Below are 11,328 nucleotides of genomic sequence, written 5' to 3' on the forward strand. Positions count from 1 at the left end.
ATCGCACACCCTGGAAAGCAGAGACACTGGTGGCTGCTTTCGTACAGTTTGTCTTGACATTGCTTAAAATACCAAATTCAATGTTTATGTTTTGTCAGATAAATGTCAGAACGGCTCCAATCTAATTTAAGTGACAGAGAAGGGTGTGATGTTGCTGCAGCTGAATGCATCTCCAAATGTCAGACAGACACTGTCGAACAGACCGTATGTGTAGCTGTATATTGATGTTTGGTTAAAAAAAATAAAATCCTTTTTTTCTGTCCTCTGGTCTGTATTTGTTTGGACTTTTTATACAACATTGTGTAAACACAACAGCAGGAGAATGCATATATTTCAACAATCATGCATATACCCGTGATACAGACCAACCTGCACAGGGGAAGATTGGTAGTTTCCTTTAGTCACACACTGCCCTACATGCAGAGCAAGCAACAACGCTGGAAGTGTGATTCTGAGCAAAGCGATACCTCCTGCAGAGTGTTAATAACAATAATAAGAATTGTTAATTTCTTTCCCTCACTTCCCTGGAGTTGACAGATTTTGTCTTGACACATCAGCAAAGGAGAGAGTCTCATCTGTAAACACGACTCAGCGTGTCATTTCACACTGCACTGTTATCACACTGCAGGTATGCAAATGGAGGCACTATTTTTGGAAAGGGTGTTAGAGAAATTAAAGACGCCTAAAAAAAAACCTAATACCATCCGCTTGCATAACAAGTATCTTGCTGTTCATGCACAATTTCCCTCATTAGGAGCTGTTGGACAATCTGCAGTAAGTGTAATGAAATGGCGTTGCAATCCTATCCTATGAATCCTTTTTTCCAGGCTGCCTATGGTGTCTTTTTTTGCAGTGTCAAGTTCTTTAACTCATCTGAGGCGCTGCACAGAGGAGTTAATACTTCTGTTGACCGAGGTTTGTGTTTCTTTTTACATCCCTCATACTTAATAATTTTTTCTCCACATTTTATTCAGTAATTTTCTTTTTTCACATCATGAGGCGATCTTAAACGATAATATGCTTCCTGAAGAATTCTGATGTGAGAGGATCCCTGATTGAAACATCCCCCTCAGGGTGTGCTATGTCAGCTAGAAAGAAAGCAGAGTCACGACACACATGCCAGAGAGAAATAAGCAAAGAATCACTTCTGGAAACATTTGCAATTCTGAACAGTAACTGCTGCTTTGGACGGGGAACAGCATGCACGAAAGACTTTGCACACACTAGGTTGGTGCACCACTGCGAAAGAGGCCTGTGAGGGTGGTGGTCGTGATGAGGATTCTCTTGCAACCATTTACCTCATTTGGTTGTCATGGCTACACAGCCGGAGGCCCGAGCTCTTGGACGCCGAGGCGGGAACGGGGAGAGGGAGGGATGCTGGGAAGCATGGCCCTCAGTGCGGCTGCATCGCCTTTCTTTCCGTGCATCAGCTAACTGGACCTGGCATTTTAAACAGAAAAAAAACTAACCACAGCACCGAGGCCTGTGAACCGATGTGTGACTTTCACATCCAGCCTCCTGCTTGGGTTTGTCTGCAAAACTTACTGTGATAGGTCAGATTGGGATATCTATCATTGTAAAGTCAGTGCACTGTATGTAGTCAGTCTAATGCCATTAAAGAGGGGAGGGTTAGTAGCTTCTGTGCAGCTTCAATGGTTCAATCTTGTGAATGTTTTGTCACAAAGTGGTTTACTGCAGCTGCATCTAATATGGTGGAAATACAATCAATTAAAGTTACATGGTCATACAAACAGGTCTGCAGCACAGGAGACTACAAACCAAGCTACTTATCTTTTTAGCAATAAATTAGAGTAATCTACTGTTTCTCAGACACGGAATGAACATCACCAGTTAATGAGTTAATTGTTGAGTAAAATAGTTGAACTGTGTTTTGGAAAGGAAGCCTTTATTTATCTATCTATTTATTTATTTATTTATTTACCACCCGTCTCTTCTTACCGCCTGTTTCTGACCTACAAAGACAGGAAGCGAGCGGGACAGAGAGAAAAGTAAGCCAACCCTCAGACAGGAAGCTCTGAATGAGTAATGGCCTGCTGCTGCCTTACAGGGGGTGGGGGGGATTAGGGTTTGGGGAGGAGTGGGAAACAGAGGGGTCGGGTTCCAAAGTTCAAAAGGAGCCACACCTGATGCTTCTCTCGGGCTGCGTTAACAACAAGCAGGACGGTCGCTGAGGTCATGGAGGTGGGGATTGTGAGGAGATGTGGGCGTGACATTGACGAATGGAGATGGTTGGGGTCAAGATTCTCTCCACTCTTTCGTCCACTTTTCACATCATGTTCTCTTTTTCCTGAAAGCAGCCTTTGCTTTCTCGTGAAGTGTATTTTTTTCTGTTTGCTATTGTGAAATACTGAACTTCTGTGATTCAGTCTAAGGTGCACAACAATTTCTTGTAATATTGCACTAAATGGGAGACTTACAAGCTGTACAAAAGAATGCATCCATCAAAAACGTACTAGTACTTGTAGTATATGAACATTTCTTACTTTGGCATGCCTTAAAGGGGCCATATCTTTTAAATGGATTTTCTCACATGTTGCATGGGTTTCACGTTTTTGGGCGTTTATTGTTCACAATGAAAACGTGAAAACTGCATAATTCCGTGTTTTTCCAGAATGACATTTTTAAAAAGGTCGCCTCTGAAATGGGCCGTTCAGAACAGCTGCAGGTTTCTACGTAGAACCTTGCTTTCGCTGAAATCGACCAATCGTCATTCGCCTCAGGCTGCCTTCTTGCACTAACTTGTATTCAAGTCGTTGTCGAGATTTCAACTTACCATTCTGATACCTTCTGCCGATTCTGGCTCGAACAGATAAGGCCGAATAACCGACCCCAGAGCAGCCATGTTTTCTACAGCTTTGGAGTGACAGAGCGGCAGTGCGGCTGCTCCCCCACGTGGGTGAGGGGCTACACGGTCACTCCAAATACTGTCAGCCAATCGTGACCAAGGTCTAACCTTTGAATGGGAAAACGGCTTGTTCGTTTCAGGAGGAAGGAGAGGCTCCTAAAAATAAATTAAAATATGAATACAAACTTTACCAACATGATTCAAAAACACATTAGAATAATAGAAAATTGATTGCATAGCTAAAATACTGTATGTCCCCTTTAATAACACACTGTCACCCCACACTCATGAAATACAGAAGCTTGGTCAGTGGCCCAGTGTGCTTCAAAATATGACCATCTTGGTATTCCTCTAGCGTCTGTTTTTCACTTTTATGGCCCCTCGTCAAGTTAACTATAATTAATGTGCAACATCCAGTTAGACTTCAATAAAAAGTCAAGGTTGCGACACTAAATAAGCAATGCTCATTAAGACTTTCAAAATAAAGCTCGCTGACAGAGATTAAACATTTTTTTGAGTTTTGGACATTAATAATTGTGTTATTTTGATTAATGTTGCGAAACAGTTGCAGTTTGGTTTTGGCACCACAACAATTTGTTCAGTTTTGGAAAAAAGATCATGTTTGGGGTTCAAATAAATAAAATGTTCTGTTTGTTATTGATGTACTTTTGTGTAACTTGAGTATGTTATTGAACTTAAATTAAGTCAACTTCAAGAAGTTACCATTGGTTATTGTTTGTCGAGCTCTGCTCTACTGGAATAAAGTCTCTTTATTTAACCCCAACATCCCCTACCACCACCCAGAGAGCTCTTTATGTCACCTGACCTGGCACATCCAAACAACTAGCAATTAGCTAATTATGCTAATGAGGAACCTACAGCATCAGATCTTGAAGTTTTGGGCCATGACCGAGCTACCGAATTTGACAAGTTAGGAATAAGAAAAAAAGACACTGATGCTAGAAGCAATGAATGTGCTATGTTTAGCTTATCTTTTAATGATTCTTGTCCACCTCATTTAGAAGGACATTATTCTAAGCAGCCCAAATAAATCTGTAAATCCCCCCTATACGCTCCTTATGAAGAGAACCTGAGGATATTTCACAACTGTTTATCTTTGTCAGTGCTTTTGAGATCATGCCAGGAGCTCCAAAGAGGAATGATGTGCATTTGCCACCGCCTGGTCACAGTTTTTGGCAGCAGCATTGAAATATCCTTCAGAATAGAGAGGGTGAGAGGTGAGCCGAGGACACAGCAGCCGTGGGCAGCCATGAGCATCAATGCATGCTTCTAGCAAACTGCTCAGCCACTGCACCAAAACACAGGCTGGCAGGCTGGCACAGGCAGTTATCCACAAATGCTGTTTCTTGTACGGGAGAGAAACACGGATATAAGTGAAGATGGGTTATCAAAACAGCTTCTTTTTTTAATCAAGAGTACAGTTGTTTTATTTGTGCATCTGCAGGATCTGTATCCTTATCTGATTCACAGTAATCTATGTTGTAACACAGCGGGATGAAAAGCGTAAGCTTCCACTTCCTGTTCCTATAGAGGACAGAGAGAGATGTCAAATCAATAGTCATTTATATTGCAACACTTCTGCAAACTTAGCATTTAACTAAAACATTAATTCGACCACTGCTTTTTTTACTTTTATTTACCCTTGAAAAAGTGAGACATTTGCAACAAAAGTATGTTCTCATCCATTATAGAATCATCAGCCTGTGACTGATGTGTGTCAATCAGGAGAAGTTAATCCAAAATTGAGCAATTTTTAAAGCCCAACAAAAGTTCTGTAAGCGCTCTGTGCACAAGTCCTTATAAATAAAAAAGTGTTTACTGTAATCACCCAGTGGGGACTCGTACCACCCTGTGATTGATGGGTGTTAAAGTGTATAAATTAATCCAGCACAGCAAACATATTAAAAAATGAATGAGGGAAGAGCAAAGCTGGTCGCACCAGGCGACAGGATGAGATGGATCTCAGCATCCCTCATACTGAGTCACTAGAGGTCTAATGAGGTCAATGTACCCTACATTCATCAAACTCTGGGCACAGTACCACATGTGTATGAAGCACTGCTGCTGCAGACTGTAATGGAGGATGTAGTTATGACCTGCCGTTGAAATATGGCATCAGGGAACATTTAAAGGAGCAGTGAAATTAATATGTGGATGTGGATGCATCTTCTATTTGTCATGTCCTTGTTACATTAATGATGCTGTGTGTAAACAGCACAAAGGCACTGATATAAGATGCTGTTTTACTACAGGTGTTCCATCATGTGTTAGTCTTGTTTAATTAGGTATTTCATTTATATTTTGTTATTCATTATTTCCTGTTTTATTTTGTTATTCACACCCCTGTGACGCTCTACTTCCTGTCTTTGTGTGTTAGATTATGTGCCCCGCCCTTCTTTTCACCTGCCCCTTCATTGTCTCACCTGTGCCTGATTAGCCGCACCTCCCCAGTGTAGCTTTTTCTCTGCGTTTTGGACTTTCGTCCACATAAACGCCGTTTTAGGTCACCGAAAACGGATCTTTTGTAAAACTCCAGCCAGTGTGAAGACTTTTCGAAACTCTGTTTCCACGGAGACATGTAGACGGGGTAAACTGCGTTTTTGGCTCGTGACGTCAGGCTGTGCGCCGTTATCTCCTTTGTGAGGCGTCACAGATGAGCTGACGTTCCTTGCAAAATGATGGACGTAACAAAATCATTGATTCTTCTAACCTTGCTAACAGGACTTTTTACATGTTTACACACATACACATATACATATAGATAGCAAAACCATTCTATAAAAAAAATAATGCTGTGTCAAAGTAAAGAGGTCTCAAACCTTTAGTTTAATGTGCCACCTCACAGAAGAAAACTGAACTCTAGAACTAACTCTGAACTAAGAAAGAGAAGGCATCTCACTTTTCAGAGCAGAGCCGAGCCTGCTGAACCTTTGTGTCATAAAAATATGTAAACTGACATTTTACTTGCTTTTGCTTACAACTTCTTCTCTGTCAATTCCTGTGTCAACAACTGATGATATCGACATAGACTGAATATATCAGAGTGGGATTGACCACAACTGCTGGAGAGAGAACAAGAGTAAAAGGGTAGCAAGAAACTTTATATAAAGCAGAGAGAGAGCGCCTTATTTTAGTGATATACTATAAATAAATATAGGCTTCCATATGGCCTACTTAGAGTTTGAAGATGGATCGGGTTCAGGCAGCAAAAAAGTGCTGGAAAGTAAATGGAACAGAAGAAGACTGGAGACGGGCCACATTTGTTCTCCGCTGCGCCTCACTCAGTGGAACATCCTCGCTGTTTACTCTTCCCTTTCACCGCATCATAAATGTCACAGCAAAGACTCAGCTGTGACAGTGTTCAAACATACACTCCAAAGCCGTTTCCATACTTCCACAACAAGCCTTTCTACCATCACTTAACACGGGATGAGCTGCTGCCGATGGATGAAAAGATAAAGCCCGAGCTCTCTTCCAAGTTTCCTGCCGCCCTGGGGCTCGTGCACAATGCATCAAAAGGATGAAGCACTGAGACGTAGTCACCTGGAAAAGGTCAACCTTGTTTGTTCTCCTTCACTACGTCCTCACGTCGTGAACAATTAATGCGAGGACGCGGGGGAGAGGGCATGTGGGAGGCAGATGGACACAGCGATAAAACCAAGGACTTCCATTAAGATGTCTAAATGTGTCTGTAGTGTGTGTCTAAGCCTCGGTGATAAAACTGAGGTGATGATGCAGATTAATGGCTTAATCAATAACTGCCTCAGCAGCTTCCGGTAATATATTCCTGTCAGTGTCAAAACAATCTACGATCAATTGGCTGTTTATTTACACATGAATCAGTCCAGTGAGACAGTCGATGTCCCTGCTGGTCGACTGGCCGTACATTTATTCAGGACGGTAGATTAAAAGCCTGTTGAGCTGAGATGTATGGATAATTACACACTTAACTTTCAATGGCTGATTAAAATCAAATCACAACAGCTTCTCTCCTCAATGAATCCACCGACAGAAGAGGCTCTTAGTTTCTTACTCACAGCACATAAACAATGGCCAGAGTCGCTGTTACTGCTCTGTAGCTTTAGTATCTTTATTGTGGGACTAATGATTGTATATAAAGATGGACAACACATCTCCACCTACTCTCATTGTAAAGGGAAGCCAAAATCCCCTCCGAGTGGGCGCTGCCATCTTGCACATTTGGAGCCAGAGACTGCGCAGTAGAGATTGGCTGGTGGAGTCGCAGTACTGACGTCCCGCCTCTTCCTCTACCAAAAACACACATTTAATTTGTGGACTTGACGTGTTGGAGTCCTCAGGTGGGCTCAGTCTGCAGCAGAGCAGCTTCTTGTGTTGGTCTGAAGCAGATATTCACGGTTATGGAAAGTTCAATGGCTGTAATGTTAGTGTTAGTGACGTCTCCTCTCGCCGTTCTGCTCTGCTACTCGGTAACAGAACGCTGCAGGAGCCGGATTGACAGAGCTGTCAATCATGAGGTCCCATTTTTATATCATCAAATAACTAATTAAAAGTAAACATGTCAGAAAATGAACACTTGGACACAAATCAGCAGGATAAGAACTAACTATAATGACAGAAACCATGTTTAAGAAAAATGTATTTGACTCATGTCCCATCTGTTAACATGGAGGAGGCGGGCTAACCTATACTGCAGGGGGCGATAGAGAGGGTTTGGCATCACTTTTAGGAAGCTGTGTGTGGGACTATTTGTAAGCCTGTTCTCACTCACAAGCTGTGAAATTCAACAGCCTGGACAGTGGCCTAACACTTTGAAATGTGATGCAGTGGGTACCCCTTCCCTTTAGCATCATATTTATTTATTTATAAAGCTTTAATTGGCAACGTGCCACCATATCTCACCTCCTTACTAAACCGGTCTCACTCAATATTCAACCCGTTCTAGTAACTGGCTGATGCTCGAAGTCCGTTCCTTAAGTTAATGTACATGGATATAATCTGAGACAATAAATGGCATTAAGAGTACCTAATTAGTACTACTTTTCACGTTTGTCTTTTTGGGTTCTGGGGAGGTGGGATTGCATTAAGGGAATGTCATTTGTCCTTGTTATTTATACTGATGAAAGAAAATTCCAACTGTGTTAACAGAAAAAAGCATTCACTCCATTCATTATTTTCATGACCTTTAAAGCATTTCTGAACACAACAGGAAGTGTAAACACCACAGCAGGAGACAGAACTCTTTTAGCTGACAACTGTTTTGTCTCCTGCTGTTAAGGTCAGGAATGAACTGTCAGGCTGAACTTCAGAGAAGAGTGATAAAGGTGCTCAGCATTTCGGAAGTTTGAACGACCGACAGTTCAAAAGGAAAAGTGAACAAACTTAATCTGCTGATGGCGACCGTTTGGTACGCTCAAAAGCTCCTGAACAAATGGGTGTGTGGCCTTTGAGCTGAGGCTTCTTTGTTAAAGCTGGAATTGGACAAACTTTTAACAGGGCTGCAAAGTCCAAGTACACCTTTTTTCTTTTTTTTAAAGGGATAGTTCGGTTTGTTTGAAGTAGGGTCGTATGAGATACTTATCAATAGTAATACAGTGTATGCCAGTCAGCACGGCCCCGTGTAATCAATAAGGTAATCAGGACACTCTTTGTCTGGGAAAAAAAACAAGCAAGCACCACCTGTATTTCGCGGTAGCTACTGATAGTTCTCCCGGTAGCCACCATAAATGCCACGGCAGGTAGTGGCAGGTTGCGATAGCTACTGGCAGTTCCCCTAGCAGGTCCTGGCAGCCACCAAAACTGCCACCACAGCTCTGGTAAGTCGCGGTAGCTACAGGCAGTTCCCCTGGCAGGTTGTGGCAGCTACCCAATGTGCCACGGCAAGATACCGCTACCATAATTGAGCTTGCCCCTACTGTGATATCTTCAGAAAAGTGAAGTTTGATTTCAGTCTGTGCTAGCCACTGCGTTTTCTGACACAGCAAACATATGGCATAAAACACTTCACGGCATGAAGGACAACACTGTCCTCTGGTCCTTACCGTTAGCGGCACTTTGTCGTTTCCATAATATTGTATTTTCTTGTGTTTGTTGTCTCTCCTACAAACTGCTGACACAAACAGCTGATCTGACACCGCACGCTGCAAGCGGAGTAACACGTATGTGTTCCGGTCCACATAAAGTAGTGCAAAATAAAGAGTTCTTACCGACAAGTGGAACGCGGTGAATTATTCAAATAGAGCGTACAATTGAAACCACTATTGGTTTTTAGGTGAGACGTCCTTATAAGTGGTTAAATTACACGTGAGATTGACCCCATCTGCAGCAGCATATAGCCTAGCATCTGTGCACTCCAGCCGGTTTCTAAACGCCGGGGCCATGCTGACTAAGCTGTAATTTAAAACCATCAGAAAGTCATAAAGTCACACAGAAGTTGTAATTACTGTGTAAAGACAGATTAATGAAATACTTTTAATAGCATCATCTAAATCATGATGCTATTATGAAGTATTTTTAAATGCTTTTTAGCTGCATCATTAAATTACTTGATCTTAATTAACCACTGAAACACTCATGCGACTCCATAGAAATAAAGGACTTCTAAAAAATAGTAATTAATGTGCTTCTCTTAAAGAAGTTATATTATGTATTAAAGTTACCTCATTGGGATTTAATGAAGTGTTTCTCATTTTAAAAAGAAACAAAAACACTTGATTAAACTGAGTCTGACCTCCACCGTCACCCTGATTGCGACTGATAAATTAAGACGATGAAGCGTGATGAGCTGTTAAATCCTTGCTGCTCCGTGTCTGTGATAGAGCGTACATAGAGGGGATAAAAAGGAGGAGGAGGAGGAGTGGTTAGGCAGGGGTCCAGATGTGGAGGTCTGCCCATCTCATAGAAGGCTGGAACGGAGCAGATGGTCCTCACAGCTATCACAGGCCCGGCTGAGATTAGTGGATGTGAGAGGGGGCACAGGGCTGATGGAGGGCAGTGAGGGAAGTCCACATCTGTTTGGATGATCAGAGCCGGGAGGAACGCAAGGGAGACCGTGCATCGCTCACAGGAGCGGGCTGACGAAAATAACAAAACATCTGAATATTTACACAAAGAAACACAATAATTGGAGCTAAAATGTAATGAAGAGTAAAAGTTTCTGGAAATGTGGCTTAAAATAGTTAAATTGCTGACAGGATATCAAAGTTGAGTCTCTTCAGCATCCACTGAAATCTGAGTGAAGATTATATTCATAGTTAAAAAAACAGCTCATTTGCCCAGCTCTGCACAATAACAGCGCAATAAACAATCAGTGTTGTGCTGCCCTGAACAGTCTGTTTGAATCAAGAGGAGGAAGCAGAAGCCCAGCCATCTGAAAATATTCATTTTCAATTGTCATTAAAAGGTGACTTACAAAATGCTTTGCTATCCGTATCATAGTTAGAAGTTAGCATAATCATGCAACAATAGCTGAGATGCACCTCTTAGCTCTCAAAGCTCTTAATGGAATGCTAAATTGCTGTGTTTCGTTAGCTAGTGCAACATTGTTATGGAACAAAATTTCCTCTGCTTACATTCCACACACGCTGCCTTTAATAATCCCCTGCGGCAGTTAATAATCACTTGCAGACAGCGTTGGGTAATGTTGCTTTTAAAAGTAACTCGTTACGTTACTGCGTTACCTACTGATAAAAGTAACACGTTTAAAGTACTTTTGCATTGCCAAAAATTAAACCCCCTTTGCAACCTTTTTCACTTTCCAGTTATATTGTCAGGACAGCGTGTAGCCTACTGTACATCTACCTGTGAATGTATTGATTCTACCGTCATTGCTTAGCCTCGTTTACGGCCCAAAATCTGTAACTCTGCAACCTACCTACAGGAATGACAGACGCAATAGAAACCTTTACAGCTCTTTATTATGCTAACAATCTGACAGTGAACTGGGCAGAGCCATACAGTATTAGGCACAGTTGTTTCAATGACAACAATACAACACAGGCTCTTAGTCCCACCAGTGTTGTGGAGCTGTGTTTAGCTGCAGATGCTTCTTCGCATTTGAAGTCGAGCTCTTCCCAGCTGACAAGCATGTATCCTCCAGACACAACTCGTCCCTTTTGCCCAAACATTCAAAATAACGTGAATATTTCCACAAAGTAAATGCTTTCCTCTCTGCCATCTCGCTAGTTGAATTAGCTACGCATGCGTACTGACACAGCTGTGTTTACCTTCTGCTGGTACGCAGCTACCTACCAAGAAGTAGGAGAGAACTAAGTTATGTTACGTTATGTTGCACCTAAAAAATAATGCAAGTACTCTAGTACTCTGATAGATTACTTTGTAACGTGTTATGCCCAACACTGCTCCCGGACAATGCTAACACTATTGTTCTCTCAATAAATATCCAAGCTTAACCATGCCCAGTATAAACCCAATATCATTAAGGCTTTCAAAAACTTAAACGA

The sequence above is a fragment of the Semicossyphus pulcher genome, unplaced genomic scaffold (assembly GCF_022749685.1).
Source record: "Semicossyphus pulcher isolate SPU_LCO1_2020_fin unplaced genomic scaffold, fSemPul1.0.p SCAF_3, whole genome shotgun sequence".
Taxonomy (NCBI): domain Eukaryota; kingdom Metazoa; phylum Chordata; class Actinopteri; order Labriformes; family Labridae; genus Semicossyphus; species Semicossyphus pulcher.